General features: G+C 29.9%; 4 non-coding genes across 4 annotated transcripts; 2 read left to right on the top strand and 2 right to left on the bottom strand.

Moving 5' to 3' along the window:
- Positions 1 to 1,988: 1,988 nt before the first annotated feature.
- TRNAC-GCA (transfer RNA cysteine (anticodon GCA)) lies at positions 1,989 to 2,059 on the top strand. The gene has a single exon. It is a non-coding gene; the product is annotated as a tRNA-Cys (tRNA).
- Positions 2,060 to 4,204: 2,145 nt separating this feature from the next.
- TRNAD-GUC (transfer RNA aspartic acid (anticodon GUC)) lies at positions 4,205 to 4,278 on the bottom strand. The gene has a single exon. It is a non-coding gene; the product is annotated as a tRNA-Asp (tRNA).
- Positions 4,279 to 4,735: 457 nt separating this feature from the next.
- TRNAY-GUA (transfer RNA tyrosine (anticodon GUA)) lies at positions 4,736 to 4,819 on the bottom strand. Its single transcript has one exon. It is a non-coding gene; the product is annotated as a tRNA-Tyr (tRNA).
- Positions 4,820 to 5,760: 941 nt separating this feature from the next.
- TRNAT-GGU (transfer RNA threonine (anticodon GGU)) lies at positions 5,761 to 5,832 on the top strand. The gene has a single exon. It is a non-coding gene; the product is annotated as a tRNA-Thr (tRNA).
- The last annotated feature ends 1,668 nt before the right edge of the window (positions 5,833 to 7,500 follow it).

The following is a 7,500-nucleotide window of genomic DNA, read 5'->3' as shown; positions in this document are numbered from 1 at the left end:
ACCAGGGCCAATCCAAATTGATCTTGTAATAGATCTGCTACAGAACGAATACGTTTATTTTTCAAATGATTTATATCGTCAAGTAGAGCCATTCCAAATTTCATGCCAATCAAATGATCCGCAGCTGTCAATATATCTCGCGGTAACAAAAATGTATTGTTCTGGGGTATATCAAGATTAAGCTTTTGGTTGATATTTCGTCGACCAATTTTTCCTAATTCACATCTTTGTTGAAAAAATTTTTTTTGTAATTCTTTCCATAAAGATTCAGAAAATACCGGATCTCCGCCAACACAAGCAAATTGTCGATAAAACTCCAAAATGGCATTTTCTTTTGACCCAATTTTTTTTTTATCCTTATCATTTAGGAAAGACACGAAAATTTCAGGATAACAAACATTTTCTAGAATTTCGCTTAAATTCGAACCCATAGCTGATGATAGAACTAGAATAGATATTTTCTGTTTCCTACTCACACGAGCCCATATCCTTGCTTTTTTATCAATCTCTAATTCTAATCTACCCCCCCAGTCTGATATTATAGTGCCAGTATAGACCGGAATTCCGTTAGGGTCCAATTCTGAACGGTAATAGATACCAGGACTTTGCAATATTTGATTGATTACTATTCTGTATATTCCATTTACTATAGAAGTTCCCAGAGAATTCATTAGAGGAATATTTCCAACAAAAATAGTTTGTTTTTGTATATCTCTACTACTTTTCCAAATTAATCCCGCGGATATATATAATTCAGCAGAATATGTAAGTGATTCATATACAGCATCTTTTTCGTTTATCAAGGGTTCTAATAATTGATATGTTTCGGCAAATAATTGAAATTCAATTTCTTGATCTGTATCCTCAATTTTTGGAAACTTAAAAAGCCCTTCTGTTAAGCCCCGATCAATGAACCTACAAAACCCTTCAAATTGTATCTGATTCAATCCAGGTAGTGTAGACATTTCTTCATTTTCACTCCCAAGCATTTTCAATTTCCCCGTGAATTTTATCGAAAAATATTCCACGATTTGCTGTCATGCTTCATCAAATCACATGAATCCATTTAGCAATATTGGAATTTCTATTCTTTATACTGAATTACATGAAATCTTACCTAATCCCGTGTATCAAATATTTCTTAGTGTATGAAATACCTATTATGAAAAGAGAAAGAAATATTAGAATTTGATACTCAACTTCGAAGGAATTTGCAACAAAACAAACAGATAGAATCGAAAGTCTAATCTAAAAAAGGATTGGAAATTTCTACGGGCATTTCAATATTTTTTTTAGGAATCTAAAAAAATGCATTTCATTTCTATCATTATTATGATATTACATATTCAAATTCAATTGGATACAAAAAAAAATCCATTCGAAATTGTCAAGAAAAGATATATTTTGAAGTGAAGTATTTTGGAGAGAATTGGGGAGAATATGATTAGAGTATGTTATGTGTAATGTAATAAGGCTTGTATTTTTGAAACATGCATATATTTAACTGCAGCTATAGATCTGTCTCTAACTTTATTGCAGTCATATTTGTTCAGGATAACAAACACATAACATGTTGTGTGAATTTTTACAAATTTTCTATTGAAAATTGTAAAAAAAGAATAAGCACGATAATTTCTTGAAAATACCGTATAGTATTGGTATTCTATATCTATATAGATATGGATAAGATACTCGATTAGATAATATCTGTGTAACAGATCAAATTGATATTCTAGGGTTTACATATATTGAAAGTTGCTGTTATAATTAGAATGAACAAAGTTAAAAAAAAAAGCAATATTGATTGGTTATGTATCAATTTTTATTTTCTGATCTCATTAAGAAAAAAAAATTTCTATTCAAATATTCAAGAATAATTCATAAAAGAATAGTTAACGGTTGCGATTTGTCTCAAGATTGTTTTTCAATTTTTCAATAGAAAGAAAAGGGGGGAGTATTCTCAAAAACTTCATATCTATATTTTTATTGGCGGCATGGCCGAGTGGTAAGGCGGGGGACTGCAAATCCTTTTTCCCCAGTTCAAATCCGGGTGTCGCCTGATCGATAAGAAACTGTAAATGAAAGATTATATTACGTTTTTTTAGAAAACTTTTTTTCCAACAGAAGCAAGCGAGGGAAAAGGAGTCTTGAGAATTGCGTTTGATTCGAAATTATAAGCATCAGTAGCTTAAAAAATGTTGTAAATATTTTTGTCTCGAATTCAAGGAAAGATTCTAGTAGTGAAAAGGAATCCATAAATTTAGAAATGATAGTTCGTTCACTACACAACTATTGTAGTGTCTGTCTCCTGACTGGGTCTTTTATTAGATTGGATTAAGAATAAGTCGGATAGGAAAGTCCATTTTTAGGTAGAGAAAAGGCAGAAGAAAAACCTTCTATACAGACTAATTTAAAGTTTATGAGTGCTTCCACATTTTATCAATATTATTTATTTAGATCAATTCTATTTAATAGCTTTAATTTAGCTAATTCGCTTTCGTAATATTCAAAAAAAGTATTCTTTAGATTTTCATATTCTATATTCTAATAAAATTAAAAAGTTTTGATTCTAAAATCGAATAGAAAAGAAAAAAAGTTTTTTTAATTATTTTAGAGAACGAATTGGGAGACATTTAAGGGACTATTTCAAATAGAAAGAAGAGTATAAGTATGCAAATGAATCTGTCTTGATTCTTTTTTTATGAAATCCTTAAGGAAATGATAAAAGAGAAATCTTAATATTCCCACCTGGTAGTAACATTCATTGACTTATAACTTCCTATAATTTTTTTATGTTTAATGTTTTATGATTTTACTAAAAATAATCAAAAAAAACTTTTTAGATGTTCTAATAACTAATAAATAGAATGAATTCTTGTTTTTCGTGAATGATGTTAGCCCAGAATCCTTTTTTTGACTCTGTAATAGCAATTCCACTATTATAGTATAGTATTTTTAGCGAATAATACAAAAAAAAGAATAGAATAAAAAATTTGAAAAAATAATGAAATAGTTCCTTCATATTTATAGAGATAGGAGACAAAATTTACATGGATATAGTAAGTATTGCTTGGGCTGCTTTAATGGTAGTTTTTTCATTTTCCCTTTCCCTCGTAGTATGGGGAAGAAGTGGGCTATAGGGATACTAAAAATTGAGTTAAGGGATCCAAGTAACCTTGTTGATTTCTACCTGAATTTTTGAATTTCGAAACTATTGAATGAAAATATTTCATTTAAACTAATACTAATTAATTGAGTTCAAATAGAAAATCTATCTTGATTCTATTATATTTTAGTAGTGTAATGTATTCTATGTATCTTATAGGAATTGAAAATACTCTTTCAATCAAACAAATATTTTCATTATTCCCATATTCCTATTTTGAGAAAAACAAGGGAATCAAAAAGAAGAAGAAATGGATTCCTATTCCAATCAAATTTTTCTTAAAATTTCTATTTCGATGAACTGACGCTTAACCTGGTTATATAGATATATATATATATGGAAAATGGCGGACCGTGTAATAACCATTCCTGTTTTTTTACCCCCTTTTTTTCCTAAGATACCGGAATTGTTTGTAAAAAGAATCTGAAAAAAAAAATTGGACGCAATTCTCAGATAGTAGAAATCAAATTGATTTCTACTATCTGGATTACGCTGATTGTACGATCATTTTTTTAAATCATTCATAAAAATGAAGAAATCATATTTCAGTGAAATTAGTCACTTTTACTTACCGTTTTTACATAAATTATAAGTAAAAAAGCAGTAGGAACTAGAATAAACAGTGCAGTAGCAATAAATGCGAGAATATTTACTTCCATAATCTTTATTATGTTCTATTTCTCTTAAATTTCTAAAAAAAAAATTCGGGATTTAATCCCATAGAAATGTTCAATCTTTCAACAATGGTATAAATTGGATTTCAATGATATCAAATCGGATCAATATCATGAATCACAAAATCTGAGCTATCAAATCAACTCATGAAATAGTATAACATAGGAAGATCTTTTATCCATACTAAATAAAACAAAAAAACATTTATTCTTGATGAAAGTCCAAAATCCCTTTCCTTCCTTTTTCGGCGAAACAAATGAAAAAGCAGGGGGGGGCCCCAAATAAAATTTTGTTTATCAATTTGATTCCCTACAAATACACAAAAAAGGAATTTATTTTTTATTTTTTTGGATTTATATCCAACGGGATTGACGGGGCTCGAACCCGCAGCTTCCGCCTTGACAGGGCGGTGCTCTGACCAATTGAACTACAATCCCAGGGAAAGGGGTGTACTGTATAAATATTTTTACGGACCGTTTCTGTCAAACCTTTTCTTTTTCTATTTCGGATTCGAACCTTTTTGTTGTAAATGAAAAAAGCGCATTTTTTTATATATTGATATGTATATCGATATCCACTTTAGTGAGATCGACACAAATTACTCGTAATCCGTTTCTTATTCTTATTCTATTAACAAATCGATTGAAAATTGAATCAATGAAAAAAAAATATTTTTTTTTTCAATTTTTCCTTATATTTTCTACTTACAGATCTTGACATGAATACCGATTATTAACAAGATTTTGAATTTGTGGAAAGAAATATGGAATACAGAAAAAAAAGAAATAACCTTAGATATGTTTAATATTTTGATTCTTCCGTATCATAGCACATCAGTCATTTCCAGAGAACTATAAATGGGTTATAGAATTTCATAGTGGATCGGCAAATTCTTGGGCCGAGCTGGATTTGAACCAGCGTAGACATATTGCCAACGAATTTACAGTCCGTCCCCATTAACCGCTCGGGCATCGACCCAGCACAATAGGAAGAATACATTTCAGTTTTTATTGAAAATTTTTGATCAACTTCCTTTCGTAACACCCTACCCCCAGGGGAAGTCGAATCCCCGCTGCCTCCTTGAAAGAGAGATGTCCTGAACCACTAGACGATGGGGGCATACTTGCCCGACCGCCATTATACTACGTTCATAGTATGAACAGTTTTTTGCAATTGTCAATATAATGATATGATTCGATAAAAAAAAATATTTTTCGTTCTTTCATAATTCCATAGAAATTTTTTATTAATCATTTATATTTCTAAATTTTTTTATTCCAGTCATAATAAGAAAAAAAAAGAAGTAATGTTCCAATAAAGAGAAAATTCTTCACAGGAATGATTCGTTTGTTGCAAAGGACGAGAGGTTAAAACTTCATTTCTATCATTTATTACTAATACTAAGATTCGATAGGTAGATTTATATCTAATACTAAGAAAAAAAACTTTGGAAAATAGAATTTTTCAATAAAAAAATAAAAATTTGGTTTAGGGACAGAACATATTGAATCCATTTTATCAATGATTCGATTTTATCAATGTTTCGATGAAATATTTTATTTTGTGAGTACATTTATGTATCAATAAAAAGAATTTAGTGTTATGATTAGAATGACTTCAAGAATCCATTTTGAAATAATATATTTGATATGGATCAAATCCAATCTTAATCAATTCTTTTTTTTAACTATATTCTATTCACTAGGTAAATCCAATTTTTTGTTCTTTGATGAGTCATTATACAAATAATAGATATTGATGTACATGTATTCTAATCCCATTTATATCATTTAATTTATATAATTTATATAAATTTATAGAAATAATTTATATAAATTTATAGAATAAGTATACACAGTAACAAATATATGTACTAGTCATGCTAGTTCCTTATTTAGAAATTGAAAGAAAGAAAAAGGGCCCTTTTAACTCAGTGGTAGAGTAACGCCATGGTAAGGCGTAAGTCATCGGTTCAAATCCGATAAGGGGCTTTTTACTTTTTTTTTCAAAAGCAATAGTCTTTCTATTTGAAGGAAGAATAAAAAGATTCTTGATATTTTGAAAAAGTTTCTATTTGTAATAAAAAAGAAAAAGTGTAAAATTCAATAATGGAAAAATAAAAAAAAGTAAGTGGACCTAACCCGTTGAATTATATTTATATCTACTATTCTGATATTCAAATTTGATAAAGATTCAATTCGAACAATTTTTTTTCTTTTTAAGACTTTTTTCGTTTAGACTCCCTAAGAATCTCTGAATATTTCCAATGAAATCTTCTTGTTTCTGAACTAAGAAAAAAGGTTATGCCTTTTCTTTACTCAGAAGGGCCTTAATACGAATTTCAAGTTCCACCAAACAAGTTTTTTTAAAATTAAAATGAAACATATTTTTTTCCATAAATTTCTATTATTTCTATAAGATTAGATAGAATCTTATAGAAATAATAGAAAAATACATTAAATTATGTCTTCACATATCAAATAGTTTCTTTTCATATCGATGTGTACGATATTTTTCCAGCAATTCATATATATGAGACAAAAACTTTCATTTACAGTTTTTTCTTTTTATTATAGTATTTATAAAAAAAAATGAAATACTAAAGAAAAAACTGTAAATGAAATAGAAATTTAGAAAACCTATGATCCTACAGTAGTTTCCTAGACAAAATAGAAGTCAATTCACAACCAAACTTCAAGAATAAGTTTCTTTGATGAAAGGAGAGAAATATGTCTGAAGATCCGCTAGGTATAAGAAGTGAAACAGGGGATCATTTGTTTCTTGAACAGTTCTGAAAAAAAAATTTCTATCGGATTTTGGAGTCATAGCAGATTTTATGATTGATGACTTGGAAGATTTTTAAGAATAGATAAGGAATAACCACATCGAGTTCATGGATTTGCCCTAGATATCAATAGACCCATAAATGATTTTTTATTCGAAACCGATTAGAAAACAAGGGAAAGTATACTTATATATTCTATATATATATAGAGAGAGAAATGAATAGAGATAAATGATCAAGGTCCGTCCCATCTCTGAAAATGCTCTATGAGGTGTTGGGAAATGGTTGAAGTAGTTGAATAGGAGGATCGCTATGACTATAGCTCTTGGTAAATTTACCAAAGATGAAAATGATTTATTTGATATTATGGATGACTGGTTGCGGAGGGACCGTTTCGTTTTTGTGGGTTGGTCCGGTCTATTACTCTTTCCTTGCGCCTATTTCGCCTTGGGGGGTTGGTTTACAGGTACGACCTTTGTAACTTCATGGTATACTCACGGCTTGGCAAGTTCTTATTTAGAAGGCTGCAACTTCTTAACCGCTGCAGTTTCCACTCCCGCTAATAGTTTAGCACACTCTTTGTTGTTACTGTGGGGTCCTGAAGCACAGGGAGATTTTACCCGTTGGTGTCAGTTAGGCGGTCTGTGGACTTTTGTTGCTCTCCACGGTGCTTTCGGATTAATAGGTTTCATGTTACGTCAATTTGAACTTGCTCGATCTGTTCAATTGCGACCTTATAATGCAATCGCATTCTCAGGTCCAATTGCTGTTTTTGTTTCTGTATTCCTTATTTATCCACTGGGTCAGTCTGGTTGGTTCTTTGCTCCAAGTTTTGGTGTAGCAGCTATATTTCGATTCATCCTCTTTTTCCAAG

The sequence above is a fragment of the Vigna unguiculata genome, unplaced genomic scaffold (assembly GCF_037176805.1).
Source record: "Vigna unguiculata cultivar grain cowpea cultivar isolate G323 ecotype 2 unplaced genomic scaffold, ASM3717680v1 ptg000375l, whole genome shotgun sequence".
Lineage (NCBI taxonomy): Eukaryota > Viridiplantae > Streptophyta > Magnoliopsida > Fabales > Fabaceae > Vigna > Vigna unguiculata.
The sequence above is the reverse complement of the archived record's forward strand: the minus strand, read 5'-3'. Positions and strand labels throughout refer to the sequence as shown.